The sequence below is a fragment of the Helianthus annuus genome, chromosome 16 (genome assembly GCF_002127325.2).
Source record: "Helianthus annuus cultivar XRQ/B chromosome 16, HanXRQr2.0-SUNRISE, whole genome shotgun sequence".
Classification (NCBI taxonomy): Eukaryota; Viridiplantae; Streptophyta; class Magnoliopsida; order Asterales; family Asteraceae; genus Helianthus; species Helianthus annuus.
Genome location: NC_035448.2, coordinates 159,803,532 through 159,824,300, shown reverse-complemented (window position 1 = coordinate 159,824,300; position 20,769 = coordinate 159,803,532). Strand labels below are relative to the sequence as shown.

General features: G+C 39.0%; 1 long non-coding RNA gene across 1 annotated transcript in view; it reads right to left on the bottom strand.

The window, feature by feature from the left end:
- Positions 1 to 20,769, bottom strand: part of LOC118488386 — a 31,017-nt gene that overhangs the window by 5,757 nt on the left and 4,491 nt on the right. Inside the window, exon 2 of the long non-coding RNA XR_004884456.1 lies at positions 7,569 to 7,831. This is a non-coding gene — a long non-coding RNA (uncharacterized LOC118488386). The remainder of the gene's footprint in view (positions 1 to 7,568; positions 7,832 to 20,769) is intronic.

Here is a 20,769-nt window from a genome sequence, read left to right as displayed (position 1 = left end):
TATATATCTCGCCTTGAGATTATGCAAAAAGAGATGGCTTGTGTGAAAACCGAAAGTGATGCGATCCAACTCAAGCTAGACAGTTATTTGAGCTCTAGCTATGTGTTAGATCACATCATTGATGTTCAGAAGGAAAAGAGAGATGTCACATGCATAGGCTACAAGAAATGTCCACCACCAGTGAGACATAATTATGATGCCATGCCTGATGAAGAGGACAGGGTATTCTTTGAACCGTCTGTGCCTCTAGATGTTAAGGAATTTGCTGCATGACTCGGATACCAAAAGGAAGTATCCTCAGATTCAGATGTGTCAGCAGATACATTTGTAAGTGCTGAACAGAATCAAGATCCTCCAGTTGTGATTGAGGATGCTGATTCGTCTGATGATGAATCTGATGATACTGTCCCAGCAAAGTCTGATGCGGTAGCCAAAAATGAGGACATACCTCTTGAGAATCACATTCTATGTGATCCCCCTGTACAACCCGCTAAGACTGTTGCAACTGAGTCTTCATCTGCAGAAGAGCCGGAGAGTGTGAATTTGCTGTACACTCTAGTTGGTGATGATAAAATTTACTCAGACAAAGATTTTCCCATTAAGAATGTTAATCAATCCTTAATCTGCAAAGTCTTTGAAAATTCGACAAGCAAGTTTTTGGGAAAGACAGGACCACGTGTTACAGTTACACAGTGTCCTCCTATTCCAAAGGCTGAAATTCGAAAACAATTTGGCAACAAGAAATTACCAACAGTGCCAAAACAGCAAAATCACACCAAGACCAAAGGAAAATCACCGGCTCAAGTTCAAAAGAAGCCGAACCAAAAGAAGAAGAAAAATGTTAACTTTGTGAAATCGACGGGAACAGACAAAATTGAAAAGTTTGAAAATCAATCTAACTTAGATTTTGTCAAGAAAACTATTGTCGAGAAAAGAAATGAACCAAGCCGTTCAAAGCCTAGTACCTCGGGTTCACAAAGTTCAACATCATCGGCTAAGCGATCACATGATACTTCGGGGTTTGTAGAACGAAGATCATGTTTTGAATGTGGAACCATTGGACATATTATTCGTAATTGTCCATATCTTCATAAACAAAAAGGAAAGGTTGATGATCCCCGTGGCAAAACTGACCGTAAGCCAACTGTTTCAACAAAACAAGATCCCCGACTTGTAAAAGAAAGGGAAAAGAAACAGAAACGGCAACAGGTCAAGAAGATTGAAAAAGCAATTAAAATCGATGTGGTTCAAAAACAATCTGTTGCTGTAAAACCAGACAATTCCACAACTTCAAACAACCAAGAAGTTAAAGTTTTAAAGAAAGACACTGGTAAAACAAAACAGACATGGAAACCTAAATCGGTTACTGAATCAGGGGGACCATCACCATTCACCAACCATCAAAGACAAGAAGTTATTGTCATTGATGAAAATGGAAGACCCAAGACCACAATGGCTTGGGTCCCCATCTCCAACTAATTCATTTGAGTTCATGTGCAGGGTGCTTCAGGAGGAACTATCAGTAGTCATTGGATTGTTGATAGTGGGGCATCCAAGCACATGACAGGCGACATGAAGCTTCTCTACGACGTTAAATCTATTAGAGGAGGTTATGTTGCTTTTGCTGGAGATAAAGGTGGATACATTACGGGTGAAGGAATGATATCTAACGGGATTGTCAGCTTTGACAAGATCAATTTTGTGCAACAACTTGATCACAATCTTCTTAGTGTTTCTCAAATCTGTGACAAGCAGTTCTCAGTACACTTTGATGCTAATGGATGTTATGTGCTAAAACCCGGCTTCAAAATTCCAAAAGAATGGATTCTCTTGTCGGCTCCAAGGATAAATGATTTGTACGTCCTTGACATGAGCCAAGCTATTACTACGTCTGCACAAGCAACTTGTTTCGTTTCCAAAGCCACAGAAAAAGACACTATCTCTTGGCATAGACGTATGGGTCACATTCACTTACGCAAAATGAATCATTTGGTTTCAAATGAATTGGTGAATGGTGTACCCCTCAAAAATTTCCATCTTCAAGACGTCTGTGTTTCGTGCCAGAAAGGAAAGCAAACGAAGAAGAAGCACCCTACAAAGAAGATCAACACGGTGGCAGTTCCTCTTGAACGCTTGCACATGGATTTGTTCGGTCCTGTCAAGCACAAGAGTATTCGGGGTGATCAATACTGCCTTGTGGTTACTGATGATTATTCAAGATTTTCTTGGGTTGCGTTCATGGCACACAAGAGTGAAACCTTTGGTATTATCAAAAACTTGATCATTCAGATTGAGAATTTGTATAAGTTGAAGGTTAGGAGGATACGTAGCGACAATGGTACTGAATTTAAAAATCATTCCATGACGGAGTTCTGCACTTCAAAGGGTATTCTTCATGAGTTTAGTGCAGCCTATACTCCTCAACAGAATGGTGTCGCTGAACGTAAGAACCGCACATTGATCGAGACTGCTAGGACAATGTTGGTAGAGTCGCAGCTACCCATTCCATTCTGGACTGAAGCTGTGGCCTCTGCATGTTACACATTGAACCGAGTCCTTACAGTCAAAAGGCACAACAAGACCTGCTTTGAGCTTCTTCAAAAACGGAAACCAGATTTGTCTTATCTCGAACCGTTTGGAGCTCCATGCACAATCATCGATCCTAATGGAAAGTTTGGGGCAAAAGCAATTGATGGATACTTTCTTGGGTATGCCACCCCTAACTTACGAGTCTGGAATCTAGAGACTAAAAGGATCGAGGAATGGTCTGAGGTCAGAGTACAAAGGCACACTTTGCCAGTCAAAAATCCGGGTCAACCTTGGATGTTTGAGTATGATGACTTTTTCAATTCGATCAATGTTGAAGCCGTTGAAGAAAATGCTGCGGCTAGGATGTTTTTCGAGAGTGACAATGCAACAGTTTCACCGGTGGTTCGTCCAATTCTTGTTAATCAAGAACCATCTTCTTCGGTGAACAATAATACTCTCAACAATGAGGATTTTCATGATGCAAATGAATTGAACGAATCTTCAGAGGATGATGAATTTCTAGATGCAGATCAGGAAGCTCCTACAACAGCAGTTCATGGTACTTCAGAAGGTACTCCTCCAGTGGATGCCCATAGAACAGCTGAGGCTACTGCATCATCCTCTTCGTCAATTCCGGGCCTTGAATTGGTTGTTGATCTTAACCTCAACAACCTGGGTATAAATGTTCCAGTTCCAGATAATCCAGAAACAAGGATTCATAATACCCATCCTCAACAAAACATCATTGGAAATGTGCAAAGTGGCGTTCAAACAAGAAACATGTTGCGAAACAACAACAATGCAGGCTTGTATGCAGCTATTCGAGAATCCGGGCAACAAAACGACTGGTCCTTCGCGTGTTATGTCTCACAGGAAGAACCAAGAACGTGGAAAGAAGCCTTGAAAGATAACGCTTGGGTTGAAGCAATGCAGGAAGAACTGCAACAATTCCAGAAGCTGGGTGTCTGGAAACTCGTAGAGAAACCTGCTGGATACAAGAAGATTGGTACCCGTTGGGTTTTCAAATGCAAAAAGGATGACCGCGGAGTTGTTATCCGAAACAAAGCACGTTTAGTCGTTCAAGGTTTTCGTCAGATTGAAGGGATCGACTACAACGAAGTCTATGCACCAGTGGCACGTCTCGAAGCAATTCGAATCTTTCTAGCCTATGCGTCTTTCAAAGGATTCAAGGTTTATCAGATGGACGTGAAAAGTGCATTCTTACATGGTGTGGTTGAAGAAGAGGTGTACGTCGAACAGCCTCCAGGTTTTGAAGATCCTATCCATCCCGATCGGGTTTGGTTGCTCAACAAAGCTCTTTATGGTCTTCATCAAGCACCGCGAGCTTGGTATGCAACCTTATCTCACTATCTGCTGGAGAACGGTTTTCGTAGAGGTCTTATCGACTGTACTCTTTTCATCAAAGAACAAGATGGAGATCTTCTTCTGGTACAGGTATACGTTGACGATATTATTTTTGGTTCTACTAATGATGTCTTGTGTAGGGAATTCGAGCGGATAATGCAGGATAAATTCGAGATGAGTGCTATGGGGGAAATGACCTTCTTCTTGGGCCTACAAGTACAACAAACAGAGTCTGGGATATTCATCCATCAGACTAAATATGTTGGCGACATCTTGAGCCGGTTCCAGATGTCAGATGCAACGCCCATTGGTACCCCATTGCCAACAAATCACGGAATTACTCCAGACTTGAAGGGAGAAGCTGTTAGCCCTTCAAACTATCGCGCAATGATCAGATCTCTTATGTACCTCACAGCATCAAGGCCAGACATAATGTACCCAACGTGCCTGCTTGCCAGATATCAAGTTAACCCGAAGGCCTCACATCTTGCTGCTGTTAAAAGGATTTTTCGTTATTTGAAGGCGTACCCTGACACCGGTCTGTGGTACCCTAGGGATAATAACTTTGAATTGGTAGCTTTCAGTGATTCTGATTTTGGCGGATGCAAAATCGACGGTAAATCCACAACGGCTGGATGTCAGTTCTTAGGAAATCGCCTAGTCACATGGCAGTGCAAGAAGCAGACGTGTGTCGCTACATCAACATGCGAAGCTGAATACATTGCTGCCTCGAGTTGTTGCTCCCAAGTTCTTTGGATCCAGCAACAAATGCGGGACTACGGTTTTGAATTCCTAACTACTCCTATTTACGTTGATAATTCTGCTGCTTTAGATATCACTAGAAATCCTGTGCAGCACTCAAAGACCAAACACATCGAAATCAAATATCACTTCATACGTGATTGCTTTGAGAAAAGGCTAATCGATGTTGTTAAGGTCCACACCGATGACCAACGTGCCGACTTATTTACCAAAGCATTTGACAAATCAAGATTTGACTTTTTATTATTGGTAAACGGCATTAAGGTCAAGCAAGAGTAAAACCAACATCGGAAAATCATTTTTGTAAATATCTTTGTGTGTTTTTAAATTTATCTTAGTTTATTGATTTTAGGGGGAGTAAATCCAAAAATATGAAAATCCAAAAACATCGAAAAATTTCAAAAACACAAAAACAATAGAAAATCAAAAATGAGTTTCCTGGCGAGAAAAAGAGAAAGTGATAGTACATCAGTGGTCTATACAAACCTCTTTAAACCTTAAATGAAAAACGATAAGCAGCTCTATATAAGATGTATCGGTAGGCTCACAATCATTTTAAAGTGTGCAGGGTGATATAAATCTTAATCGACTGAAGATCAGGTGGGAACCATTCATTGGCATATGGTCTTAGTACCGAAATTTCGTTTGATAGATTGCCGAGGTTCTGAGATATTCGGTCTTTATGCTGCTTATCATCTGGGTATCATGGTTGTATCTTTTACCGAAAAATAACGGGGACGCAAGTCTAGATCTTCCATGATACTATACATACGTGTACATATTACATACTGCATTCGACCCCAATAAGTGATAAACAATCACATGTCCAAATCAAATAAGTGATAATATATCAAATCTTTCCGGGTGTCAAGTTCGTCTCTCTGCTGTACGGAAGTACTGACCTGTTCACGAACTTGCACCTGTGCCCTCATGCATACGAAAATCAAGTTCCTCATCAATAAGTGATCATATCACATAGGGCTTGTTTTCAAATCAAAATAAGTGAGTATCTCACATTTTATACGGTCAAACAGATGATAATCGGTATACTCACCGGTAAGATGAACTCTCGTGCATACCTTGATACGGGAATGTGTCGTGATGTGGATGAACACCGGTCGGTAAGTATAAATCATACCTTAACGTATCCCCTCGCCATGATTACATCTGATAAGTTGAGCTTAAGTGGATAACAATACCGATAATTGTTATAGGATGCTTATCTTAATGTTAACTAACTGAACAACAAGAGTGTTTTGGCATGACCGTATACTGATATGATTCTCTTACCCTCGAAACTCGCAAAAAGAATGTTTGTATATATTTATTTATTTACTGCTTAACCTTTATTGTTTTCTTTTTAACAGTTTCGTCGTTTGGTGCATATCAGCACGACATTAGCGGTGATGTCGTTTGATAACACTCAAAGGATTTTAAATTGTTGACTTTTACTTTCAAAAATACCAAAAAGATTTTAGGTGTGTTTTAATATAAACTTTATAAAAGCCAAAAAGATTTTCTTTCTACTTTATTTTCGATCGTACGATGTTGGAACTCGAGTCTTCGTTGCCTGAAACCTGAACGAAAACCGAATTGACTAAATCTTCATAAACGGTCAAAATTTGCATGTTTTGAAAGTTAAAGACTAAAATTGACAAATTTATTAAACTTTCAAACTGTCGGACGGTGTTTGATAGTGACATGGTCATTCGTGTGTCATTTGTTTATGTTAACTATATTCCAAGCAGTTGTTCTCATTACGCGTTTAGATTTCTTGCATGTGCAGATTCTAAAGGCTAGGAGAACATGGTCGATGACAAAGCTTCGGAATGAAGACACGACGAGAAGGCGCTCAAAAGATGAAGATGATCGAGTTGCCGCTGGCCATCATCAACACCACAAGGATCTCACTTCATAAAGATAAAGTCTTTTCACGAGCATAACTCAAGGGGGAGCTTATGTTAAGGGGGAGTTTGTCAACACACTTCCTACATGATACGGGTAGTTTGTTGATACACTCTCTGCTTTCAAGACGTGAAGACTTTGAAGATCCTCCGACTTTGAAGACTTGAAAGGACATCGAGACGAGTCTACAGCTATAGAAGATAAAGACAAAGCTACAGCCAAGGGGGAGTTTGTTGGTGCACTTGTGTCTGTACTTTGTCTGTATTCGGTCACGATGTAAACGATGTCCTGATTAGTGTTGTAAGTTGACCAAGTCAACCATCCTCCGGTTTGACTTGGACAACAGTTGGTAAATGTTGAAAGATGTTCTGTGTCGAAGGATAGCTCATCGAAGGATATTGTAGATCCTTCGATGACATCGAAAGATAGGCTTCGAAAGATAGACCTCGAAAGATGATCTTTCGAGGTCCCTGCTTATCCTTCGAATACTTTGTCTTCGATAGATGATCCTTCGGACCATCTATCGGATCCTTCGGACCAGACATCATGAGCTGGGTATAAATACCCATGCAGTGTGTTGTGTTAGTAGAGTTCTGAGAGTGCACACCCGAGAGATAGAGAGACAAGTTGAGAGCTTTCTGTCCGGAACCACACACACACACTTTGAGAGTTTACAAGTTAGGTTTGTAAACATTGTGCTTGTAACCGAAACCTTCATTTGCATTAATACAAGTTGTGTTAATCGGTGAACCCGTGTGTGTTGTGTTTATACTTGCTTAATCTCGGTTTGCTTGCTAGCTTGGATTCCGCACTCGCTAGTGGGTTAGTATAACAAGGTTTGAGGTTCGTCATCCTCCGACAAAAGGGACCTACAGAAACCATAGAACCCAAATCCGTTAAAAAAAGTTAGTACCTAAAAGGTGTTATTTTAGGTAATCCACAGGGACTATCTGTATAATTAACTCTTAAGAAGATAATTTAAAGTTAAGATTAGATGTTAGACTTACCATGACATATTGCCATAATTCTTCCTTTGTTTCCTTACCAACTTTCCGCCAAGTGGTATAAGTTATGGGAATCATAGTTCTTGCTACCAATCCCTCAAAAGTAGAGAGTGCTACTGATTCCTTTCCAATGGGACACCTTTTTTATTGTAGGTAATTATAAGTTTCCATTTACTAGATTTTGACTTTATTGTTGGACCTCTTTGTGATTTGTTCTCTTCAGCATGATCCGAGTCAGAATTCGATTCCATGTCACAAAAAAGAACCTGTTTCAACAAATACACAATAAGTAGTTATAGCATGGTGTGAATCGAAATTAAGTAACAAATACACAATAACTAGTTACAAAATTAAGTAATAGAAACACAATAACATAACTAAGTAAAAAAGACAAATTCCATGCAATTTGCAATCTTCATCATGATCCGAATCAGAATTAGGTAATTAAAACATCAAATTAATCACAAAATTCTCAAATTCAAACAGTTCAAACATATTTAATCACATCTAAGAACTGAAATAAAAACACAAAAACTACAGATTTTATTATTCACGAAATACTTTAAACTAATATGCCCTCGCCATCCACGCGCATACACGAAAAATCATCGTCAAGGTCTACTAAACCGGAGTACTGTGAAACATCAACAGTAGCATCAAATGCCAACATATCATCAATTTCACCACTTGCTCCATACTTGTACATCTTGTGTGGTGTGAAACCAACAACATATAAATTCTCATCTTGTTGATCTTGAACATAAAAAACTTGTTTGGCTTGACTAGCTAATATGAAGCGGTCAGACTGGTGACCAAGCCTATCAAAGTTAACCACTGTGAATCCAAAATCATCCTTTTTTACTCCACGACTATCAGCCCAATCACACATTAAAACGGGAAGGGTAAACATGCGATAATCAAGATCCCATATCTCCTTTATATGACCGAAGTAAGTAACAGCGCCATAAACGGGATTGGAGTCTTTTGCACTAGCAATTTGCATAGCATGTGCAACTAAAGATACTCCACTACATTGAGTTGTTTTAGATTCATCTCAAGATGTTGTATGGAACCGATACTCATTTATGGCAAAACCACTATATTTAACAACAGCAAAACTAGGCCCTTTGGCCAACCAACGAACAGTGTCACAAACATCTTCCGCATTAGCCAAACGTTTTTCAACCTATTGGAAATAGAATTAATGTAAATCAAACAAAACTATTTAAAATATTGTAGTTCTAACAATCTTATTAAAAACAAACCTCGTTCTTAAGCCAACTAATAAATGTTCGACTGTGTTGGCCTTGCAACCATGTACTATTTCGAGAGGCACGTGGGTTGTGATTCTTCAATTCCAATATATGTTGCCTGGAATATAGTAGAAGTTTAAAGAAGCATTATGTATTAGATAAAGTACATAGAATATAGAGTTCAATGTAATTCTTACTCTATATACGGCTCCACACTAGCAGTGTTTCGTAATACATAAAGATGAGCTTGATCAAGTAACTTAGCATCCACAACCTCAATCGTAGCCCTCGATAAAGGCTTGCCTGTGCGGATTCTTTCATCAACATGTTCATAAGGATTTCCAATTGACTTCATGTTTTTCAAGTAGCCCGAGCAAAATTCTAAGGCTTCCTCTGCCACATAACATTCTGCAATGCAACCCTCGGGTCGATGATGATTTCGTACATACCCTTTGAGTGTTTTCATGTATCTCTCAAATGGATACATCCACCTAAAATGAACCGGGCCACATAACCTAACCTCTCTAACTAAATGCACCATCAAGTGAATCATGACATCGAAAAACTGTAAGTGCAGTTCCTGCCGGGTAACTGTCGCTTATCAGTTATGTGTCAACCAAAGCAGAAGTCCAAGTCAAAGTCAATGATAATGAAGACTATCAATTGCTGAAGGCAATCCGGACGACTTTCTAGTGAGTCGGATAATTGTATTGTTTTGTATCCCGGACAATGTGTTTTGTCCGGGTTTAGTCCCTAGCCTATATATATGTGTGTATTGTGTAGATTAGGAAAACTCTTGAAGCTTTGTGCTCCTCTCCCAACTTGTTCCTCCTGGTGTGAATTCTAGAGAGAGAGACTATGTGTTAGTGAGAGAAAGCTAGGGTTTAGATCTTTGTGATCTAAACCAGCTTGTAGAAGATGATGTATACTCGTTTGGTATGTAATCTGTGATGATTGTATTGAAATGAATGAGTTTGTCTTGCATCTTCTTCTTTATCTACCATATTTTGTTCTTCATGTCTTGAAATCAAGTGCAATGTTTGATGTTCGTTATTGATCCAGTGCTTTCACAGTGGTATCAAAGCATGGTTACCGATTCGGAAGGGTCTAACCGCCTCCCTAATCACCATTGCTCTTGATTTGATGTTTGTTTCCGCCAAACATCTTGAAGACTTGAAGATTTTGCAGAAAAGTTGAAGAAAATGAAGCTGTTCGTGGTTGTTTTGTTGTTGCAGATATGAGGTTTGATCCAAAAATTGCTCTGTCCGAGTTTTTCTTAGTGTTAAACTTGTCTGAGTTTTAAAACTCTGTGTTTGTTGTTTCCGGGGTTTTGGTGAACTAGTGTGAAGTCACACTAGGGAGAAAGTCCGGAGACTTGTTTCTGATCTTCACCATGTCCGAGTTTTATTTTGAATCAGGTTTTCCTTCTTTGTTTCCAGTCAGAGTTTTATGATGTTAATGATGATTCTGAGTTTCTCTTCACTTGGTTTGTCCGAGTTTTATTTTGAATCAGAGTTTCCTTCTTTGTTTCCGGTCAGAGTTTTATGATGATTCTGAGTTTTCACTTTGTTTCCGAGTTTTAAAGTGATGAAAGAAGTCCATGGTCGATGAACTATTCTGAGTTTCAAAACTCTGATGTTAGTAGGAACTCCGAGTCTTAAAAGTGTCTCCGAGTTTTGTATGTGTTTTCTTTTTCCGAGTTTTACAGCTGAGTTTTTAAACAGTCAATGTTCCGCGTTTTATAGTCAATGTTCTGAGTTTTACAGCTGAATAATATTCCGAGTTTTACAGTGAAATCTAAATATTCCGAGCTTTTTAATGTTTCCGAGTTTTCTGTCCGAGTTTTGATCTCAAAAGTCCAGTTCTGAACTTTTATTTAACTGCTGGATCAAAAGTCCAGTTCCGAACTTTTATTTAACTGTTGCTCCGAGTTTTTTTTTTTAAAAAAACCGGTCAATCAGTCAAATAATTTTTGAAAGTCAACATGTTCTTTCCGAGGTTCTGTTCCGATGATTAAAACACTTTATGTTTCCGAGGTTTTGGTCCGATGTTTAAAACAGTGAGTTGTTGTTTCATCGTCTTTACTGTTCCGTTTTGTTCCGTCGTTTAACAACATAGTTGTTCCGAGGTTCAGTTTTTCCGAGTTTTCTTTCATGAAGTTAACTGTTCCGATGTTCCGAGTTCTTTTATTCATTTTCAAGTTGTAGTTTAAATCACTTTTACTGTTTCGAACTTTATGTCTTTTACGGTTCCGAGTTTTATGTATGTTCCGAGTTTTAAAAGGTCACCGAGAATTAAAGTATGAATGTTCCGAGTTTTGAAAGGTCACCGAGTCCGTTTCTGAGGTTTCTGTCCGAGTTTCTTGTTCGGGGTTGATAATCCGAGTTTTGATTGTTCCTTTCGTTCCGATGTTTAACAACAATTTAATAGTTCCGAGTTTTGACCTGTGAAACCTCTGTCCATAGCTCTGTCCGAGGTTTTAGACTGTGAAACCTCTGTCCGAGTTTTGAAAAGTTCCGAGTCTTCAACTGTCACTATGCCTCTCCGAGTTTTGAAAAGTTCCGAGTCTTCAACAGTCACGATGCCTCTCCGAGTTTTGGAAAGTCAATATGTATTTCTGAGTTTTAAACGTTCACTATGCTTCTCCGATGATTACGTTGAATGTCGGCCACGGTTGTTTCAGGCGACTTAGAATGGTGGCTATGGAGGATGAGGTTCAGAATGAACGGAATTTATGGGTTTCGTACGGTGGCGTAGGATGACGGTGCACGATGGAGTATAACGATGGTTCGTTTCCGGCATGTACGGTACTCCGGTGACATGGGAGGTACCGGTTGATGGTGAAGGTACATGGTGGTGCACGATAGAGAATAGCGGCGGTCAAGAGTGTCAGTCGGAAGAAGTTGGCGCCTAGGATTTGATGGGGTTTTCCGGTGATGTCTGGGATCTTTTTGTTGGCGGCTAGGGTTCTGTTTGTTTGCATGGGCTTGATTGAATAATGGCCAATGTTTCTCACAGTTCTAAAGCTTTAATTACAAGGCCACAATTGGAATGTGAAACATTCTTTTGTCGTGACTGTTTATGTGGAGCATTAAGGATTTTGAAGTCTGGGCCATGATGTAGCAGACATGCACAAATCAGTTTTGTCTTATTGGATGCACATGGATTATCATTTTAAGCTACAACAATTTGGGGCACCCATTCATCAAATTGTTGATTGATTATTCTTTGAGGCTCACATAAAAAAATTAATAATAATAATTCATGGATTTTAATAGGGGCCACGATGACCAGGTATGAATTAATTTAAAATCCATTAGTTGGATTTTAAAATCATGGTTTGGCCCAATGAATGGTTTGCAAATTTTGCATTAATCCATTTATGGGCTACATATAAGTTGGATTTGGAAGGTTTATCTTGGACCTCATTGTTTGCATCTTGGGCCTGGATCGCATGAAAAATGCCCCACATACACTAGTCTGTATCAGGCCTGGTCTGTGTATTTTTATTAGGCCATACATAGTGTGGTTTACTTCAGATTTGGGTCGCTATTTGTGGGGGCCTCTTTCCATATTCGGCAACTTTATGATATATTTTTTTTGTGCCGGGTGTTAAAAGCATTTTGTTTGGACCAAACACCTTTAAATTTGAGTGGGCATTTTCAAGTTGAGTGGGCGAGGTCATGAATTACTAGATAACTAGTAGGCCGGGTGTACAAGATCATTAAATGGGCCAAAAGAAAATGTGTAAAAAAAATCGAATTTATGGGTTTTTCGGATTTCTTTGCTTGTTCTGAATTTCTTTGTACTCTAAGTACTATTCCGATGATCTGATTCGAGGTTTCAAGAGCTTTCGGGTTTTACGAGTTCCGAATTTTCTAGAATTCCAGGTTAAGGTTACCTGGGGTACCGGATTTATAGCTAAATTTAGAAGTTTGTGTTGTTCGGAAGTTTCGAGTTGTGAATGTTCTGAGTTTTTCTAGTTATTCCGGGTTACCTGGGGTACCGGATAACTAACTAAGAGTCAGAATTATGTGTAGTTTGGAAACTTGAAGTCGGTTTCGGATTATCGAAAAGTTTTATGGTACTTATGTTGTCCGGATCAAGTGAGGAGGTGAAGAGAATAAGACGTGCTTGGACTTTTGTATTGTTTACAAAGAAAAAGGGGGAGTAAAAGTTTTGTATTGTAAATCAAAAGCTCGTGGTGCTACATCGAAACAAGTTCATGTTTACTATCTTTGAGATTAACTTAGTGTTAATCTTACCGATGGCGAAGTGTTTAAAACATGAAGCAAGTTAGAGCTAGTGTATGATTGAGTTTTGTCAAGTTTGTTCAAGGTTTAATCAAGTGTTAACGTGATGAAGCAAATTGTTCGTTTGGCAACTAATTGAAGGTCATGCCTTTATCGTATGCCGGTTAGAGTAGAGAAGATTAGTCTTCTTGGTACCTCTTCCAAGTTGGTGACTGATCGGATTCTCGAAATAGGGGTTTTTACATTGAGGGGGAGATCAGAAACGAAAGTCAACGGGTAATTGGTGGATTTGTGAAGATACGAGATTGGATCTTGAAGATTCGAGATGAAATGATCTCAGACACTCAGTTGAAGACTCTGATCAAGATGGTGGATGTACTTTTACAAAGTTCAGTTTGTTATTAACTTATCGAACTGAGCTTCATGTATTTGTGAAGTTTGAAGTGTTCAAGGTTGGGCATTTGAAATCCAATGTTTCTTTCTGCTACCGGTTAGGTTTGAAGATTAATGTATCGAGCGATATTCCTACATGTGGTTGTAGGTCGGTTCGCGTTAACTTGATTAGGGAGTAGTTTGAGGGGGAGGATCTACAGTGTTTGATGTTGGATTCTTCGGGTTTCTCAAAGCGGCCTTAAGTGATCGTCAACAAGTCTTTAATTAGAAGGGTTGAAGATCGTTGTGCTATACCTAAAAGATCAAGTCTCAGCTAAAGTTTAAAGCATGCATGATATCATCAGTCAAGGGGGAGTCTGTAAGTGCAGTATCTGTTGATTGAAGATTATCGATGCCACACAGAACTGATGCAACAGTTAATGGGGAGACTGTAAGTGCAGTTCCTGCCGGGTAACTGTCGCTTATCATTTGCCTTCAGACCAATCTGGTGTTTGAGAGCTTGGAGTATCATGAGAGAGAAATTGTACGGCTGGTTGTAAGTTAATCCAATCATCGCAGAAAGAAGATCATGACCCATCGTATCAGTTCCCGATTTTCGTGCAGACAAACACTGCATCAACACATGAAAGAAGTATATCCACTGCCCAATAATCAATTCCTTCATGATCTCCTTCATGGTAAAAGAACCACCATAGCCAAAAGATCTAACCCCACGTTCACGTATTTGCCGCACATAGCACGTGTTTCCATGATCTAAATCACCAAACTGTAGAGCCGTACGAATAACTGCCTCCGTGATAACAATAGAGCTTCCAGAAACAGTTGCTTCGATAGAATCATCAACAATCCGAGCCGTACACCAAAAATCATCAATATACACTTGCACTTGGTGAATATTCTCGGAAATCGCGAAACCAATTCTTGAATTTCGAAGAAAACGAATAATATCAGTATATTCGGCTCCACCACGAACGTTCACGTTTAGCAAGGCAATTTGATTATGATTACGATGAAACTCACGAACCAGACTAGGTTGTTCTGCCATTTACGTTGAAAAACAGGCCAAAAACGAGACACATGCATCAGTTACAATTATCAGTTACAATTGCAGAACAGTTAAGGAAGTTAAACATTCAGTTTTCACATAGTGAACTTCAATATTCAATCTTTGGCAAAATTGCTGTCACAGTTAATCACGCAGTTAAAATGATGAAAAATGAAGCATGAGCAGTCAATTCTAACATATGAATGAACACTGAACAGGTTAAAAACCACTGAACATTATAATAATTGTACTGTCGTTGTAAGATTTTGAAAACAGAGAACACAACAACCAAAGGTCAAGAACTCGAATCCTAGAATCATAACAGATGAAATATATCATAAAAAAACAAAACTGTAAAACTCAGTCATGTGTTAAAACTGTTCTGATGATCTCAAGAACTCGGGCACTTTTTTAGCATTTAAAAAAAAAAATTCGGAACCTATGGCTTATCCAAAACTCGGAAACATAGAACAAGCAAAAACATCGGACTGTTAAAACTCGGTAACACAGAACAAGCAAATCATCATACTGTTAAAACTCGGAACCACGTTATAAAACTCGGAGACAAATAGTATGAACTGCAAAATTCGGAACAAAGCAGAAACTTATAAAACTCGGAGCACTGATCAAACCTCGGACAGAAATTTGATAAGGAAAACTCGGAACCTGACACTAAAACTCGGAACAATGATACATTGCAAAAGTCGGAGAATTAAAAAGAACTCGGAACCTATGAGCTGATCCCAAACCTCGGAAATAACAAACTCTAAAAACTCGGTACTGTATATAAGCGTTTGTAACTCGGACCAAACAGTAATATTTTGAAACTTCGGAACAGTTGACTGTTTAAGACATATAGAAAACTCGGACTCAGTCAATCGGACTCAGTCAATGTTGCTAGATAAAACTCAGACTCTGTTTTAGTAGAAAACTCGGAATTCTAAAGCGTATCAAAAACTCGAAACAAAATAACTTTAGTTCAAAACCAACTTCAAAACTCGGAGATAATCAAAACTTGGAATTTATCACTAAAGAAAAGTGCAGAACACCGAGTTAAAAATTTATCACCAAATCAAAGCTTTGATCCTTCCGAACTTACGGAAGAAAGAAAGAATTGATTTTCAAAGATTTTAACATAAACACGTAAAAGCACTCATTTCATGATGGATCAAAAAGGTAAAAATTCAAATCTTCTCCATCTTCTTCCTAACACAACCAAGTTTCGCGCCAAGAACATACACTAAAATCATACAAGCAAGTAACACTATTTGTCTAAACAACCAATTTGAAACACACATACACACAACTTTCAACCAAACAAAGCTAAAAACAACTCAATCATTCAGTTTCCTTCAAGATTCATGAACCCCAACCTCAAGAACACCAAGTTCTTGAAGCCAAACACAAAAGCCCCAAATTTTCTACAAAAACCCTAACTTCAAAAGCTTCAAGAACATCAAATAATATCAACAATTTGTAAGAAAGCAAGAAGATTCAAGCATGAATTACATAAGGAACATGAACACTAAGTTCACATTCAAGCCCTAGAATTCAAAATGTTACCAAATACAGACCATGGAGATGTAAAGGTTAGAGATTACATACCTTCCTTGAAGAATACTTAGGGTTTTAGTCTCAACAAGAACAAAAATTTGCAAGAATCAAAAAGAAGGATGAAGTAGAGAAGTACAAAGAAGGAAGGTGTGATGAATGCAAATCCTCTGTGGTTTGTAGTATGGTGTGAATGAAAAAGAAAGCAAAGAAAATCGGACCTAAGTGGGTGTAAAAGGCCGGTCACGAGTTTGAGTTATAAAAACTCTGACTTACTACCTAATGAAAACTCGTACCTCATTAAGTGTTGATAGTCCGACTCACTAGAAAGTCCAAGACAAAGTCTGAGCTTTTCTCCTTGTATTGTGTGTCCGAATTTTATATCCTGTCCAAAGGAGTCCGAATTTTATATTAGCATCTTGGTAGTCCGAATTTTAATAGTCTGAGTTTAAATCTCTAACAGTATAGTCCGAGTTTTCTGTAGTTTGTGTTTTACATCAGGTTTGTGTGATCCGGGTTTCGCAACTCTGTTTAAAGCTCAGACACTTCACTCCGTGTTTTCTCTCCGAGTTTGGACTTAGAAAAAGTCTTCTGTGACACAGTTCTTGCTTGGAAGCCCAGCGTTGTTTTCTGAAATGGCAAACAACAATCTGACTGCAATGGTGCAAAACCTCAAGCACAATGCTGAGGTAGGAAGTAGCGACAAACCTCCTTTGTTGATAAATGAGCTTGATTTCCTGAGTGGAAGGAGCGTTTCGAAAGGTATGTACGAGCAAAAGACATCAAAATCTGGTTGTGTATCATTAAAGGATGTGGAGCTACTCTAGTACGTACATTGACGATTGATACGTATTTGGCACTCACTGACAACCAGAAGAAATTTTATGATTGTGAAGAGAAAGCTATGTCAATGATAACGATGGCAATGGCACAATCTATACTTCATACATTCCGTAAGCGAAATAGCTCAAAGGAATTATGGGATAGTATGATCCAGCGATATGAAGGAAACGAAATGTACAAGAAACGACGTCTAGAACGTTTGAAGACTCAATTCGTTGTGTTCAAGGCTTTGAAGAATGAATCATTTGATGACACAGTGAATTGATTTTATCATATGCTGAGCGAACTTGATAGAAGTCAAGAGGGTATCTACACTAAATTCGAGAAGGTTGAGAAGTTTCTGAATTGTCTTTCGAGAGAATGGAATATGTACACCGATTGATCAGAGAGGGTGTTCTCTACGAAGAGCTTTCATTGGAAGAAGCTGTTCAGAAACTGAGGGGTTACGCTTGGAATATGGAAGATCAAGCATCTGATTTTGAGAAGATCCAAGATCCTCAGTTGTATAAGGCTTCGAAACCAACGGATAAGGGTAGTAATGGTGGTGTCGGTGTCGCTTTGTATTCGGAAAATGAAGGTCCTACAAGTGAACACGCCTTCATAAGCAACAATGACAGTTCAGGTGGAACAAACAATTCAAATCAAGGGATGTACTCTTCTAGTGGAGCTCAGAAATCTCAAGGAACAAGCCTGAACATTCCTAAGATAGATGCAAGCTGTTTGAAGTTGATTGAAGAAAACATGAGTCTGTTGGCGTCCTTCATGACTGCCTACGAGAACTTCTGTCTTGGAAAGCTCGTTGAACCGTCAAGTCTCGATGAGGACTTTGATCAGATAGATCAAGACGAAATGGAAGAACTTGATCTACAACTCAATATGGCACTGTTAGTTCGAAGAGCGAAGAAGTTTCTGTTGAAGACGGGTAGGAAGTTCATAGGAGGCCAGACAGAGACTCGAATGGGAGTCGACATGTCCAAAGTAAAATGTTAAAACTGTGGTATCTACGGGCATTTCGCACGTGATTGTCGAAAGCCGAAAATGAACAGATCTGACAACAATTCTCGAGGAAGTAATTCAAGACCTCACAACAATGCTTTAACGGCTACCTCTAACTCAAGTGCTCGTTCAAGTGGGTCTGAAAATCTTACACCTTCGACAAACAATGCTATGGTGGCTCAACCTCTACAGAATGTGACTGAGCCTTATGATTGGGGTTGTGCTTTGGAAGACATTTCGGGAGCTATTGTGTCACAAGCATTTATAGCTGAAATTGTGAACGAAGAAGTGTGTGAGGAGATTGTCGAAGAGAGTAGAATTGAGGAACTTGCAGTTGTAGCTTAGGTTATTGGGGAAGAATTGGACTCGGGGAATGTTGCTGAAAATGAAGATCCCTCGATTGAAGAGTCTGTTGAGAAGTCTAGCAAGACAGAAGATGGAGAAAAGGCATAACGCTTTGAATTCAACATCTCCACAGCCGAAATGCAGCAATTTGCGGATGCAGAAGCTAAAAGGTTGGAAGAAAACTCCATAGAAAACGAGGCTTGTGCATTCATGGCTGGCATTGAGGTAAAATCATCTTCTGTAGATAAGCGATGTGCTAGATGTGTTGAGTTTGTGACTAAGATTGATAGATATGCACTTCATAACAAAAACTTAATTGCAGATTTAGAAAAATCCAGAGAACTCATTGCTGTTTTATCTAATTCGGATAAAGAACACCGAATTAAGATAAAAGCGCTGAAAATGATATCTCCGAATTTGAGAGACTTGTGGCTCAGGGAAATCTTAGAAATCAGGAATTAAAATCTGAACTTGAAATGAATCAAAATTGTGTTTTGGAAAAGAACAAAATCATTTTGGAAAAAGATAATCTGATTTTAGATTTGCAACGAAAGATTGAAAAGTTCAGGGATTCATCCGAAGTGATGAATTTCTGTATTAACAGCCAACGTCTCAAAGAATCTGAGGAAGAAATGTTCGGCAATGGTTATACTAAGGTGCCTCCTCCGGTAAACCATAACTACACATCGATGCCAAGCATTGATCCGGAATTGGCAAATTTTGTGCCAAAGACTCCTCTGACGGTTGAACCGCAAAGTGAGTCAGAATCTGAGCCAGATGAAGTTACTGACTCAGATCAGTCGAAGATGAGTGGAGTTTCAAAGAAAAATGAAGTAAATCTTGAAAACATTGAAAATTTGATAAGCAATAAGATTTTGGAAATTCTTAATCAAGTTCAAAATGTGAACTCAAAACCGAAGTCACATGGGAAATCTAAAAAGGCTTTGAAAAATATCCCTAAAACTGAGTTTGTGAAAGGGGAAGATTTTGTCAAAGAAGAAGTTAAGTATCTAAACAAGTTCCCTGGTAAAGAAGAATGGAAAATGGTTTACCCTCCAGCGAGTTACCTTCGTAGAATTCCTATGCGAAAGTTCGATCTCGATAAATTCGACAAAATAGGTTATTGGTATCTCAATGGGAAGAGTGGGAAACCGTGATTATTGAAAAGAAAGTGACGGAGGAGATTGCTAAGATTCTGGATCCAATTTGGCTTGCCAACCTTAGAGAAGCTCAGTTGAAGAAGCTTCGGCGCCTGCCTCTAAAGTACAATGAAGAAGATCGTGTTCTAGCGGACCAGTTCATCAAGGTGGTTCAGTTCTATGTGAAGAACAAGGTCTGGGCAGGAAGCCGCTTCTCGAAGAGAGTATGAAGATCTCAAGAGCAATGAAGACCATGCACTGATCAAGGGGGAGTTTGTTAATGCACTTTAGGTGATAAGTGCATGTCTCCCAAGTTATAGGGTCTTTATTGTACATTTGTAAAAGATAGTCCCAAGTTTATCCTAGGGACATTTTGTCCAAGTTTTAGGTTGATTTCTTTAGTCAGACCTTTTTGTATGGGACTAAAGTCAGAGTTTGTTTATGTAGACCTTTTGTCTGAGTTTTGTCTAGGTCAAAAGGTCTGAGCTTTGTGCTATATGTTTTGTCCGGGCTTTCTAGTTAGTCTTGAAAGTCCGGGCTTTGCCTTGTATATATACTTTAATGTGGAATAGACAAGGCAGCGATTCTGTGTGAAATTCTGTGCACCTAACCCTAATCATTGTGTTTTGTCTGGCGGCTGCTTTGTGTGAGTGACGTCATTCATCTTCATCAAGAATACTCAGTGTATTCTTGATTTCTCTCTCAAATCCTTGCATTCTAGTGTTTCATCTGCAGTGGTTGATCATTAGGAGGATTCCGCACACCTGTTGGTTGCTTTAGCTGAGTGAGATCTTGGATTAGGAGGCCTTACAAAAACGAAGGAGGAAAATACTTCTCTAACAAACACAAAGTCAATACGATGTCACTTTGTAGCTTGCCTAGTTTACTAACATCAACAACTTTACTACACAACTTGTTGAAGAAATGACATAAGCTTATGATTGTTTTCCTCACTTTCTCATGTAACACCCCTTTGATTGCAAAAGGGAGAAGTTGTTGCATTAGGACATGACAATCATTAGACTTCAAGCCATTCATCTTTGAAACATCATCAGAGACGAGATTTTTGAAGTTGGAGCAATACCCATCAGGCACTTTTATGTTAGACAAGGTATCCTAAAATAGGCATTTCTCCGAGTAATTCAATGTGTAGCACGCAGGCGGAAGCAAAAGTCGATTCCCGTTTGGTTGAGGTTGTAATTCAGACTTAATGCCTAACTCCTCAAGATCTTGTCGTGCATTTAATCCATCCGTTTTCTTGTGGGGCAAATTCAACAATGTCCCATAAACACTCTCACACACATTTTTTTCTATGTGCATAACATCTAACTGGTGACGAACAAGCAACTTCTTCCAATATTCAAGTTCAAAAAAAATTGACTTTTT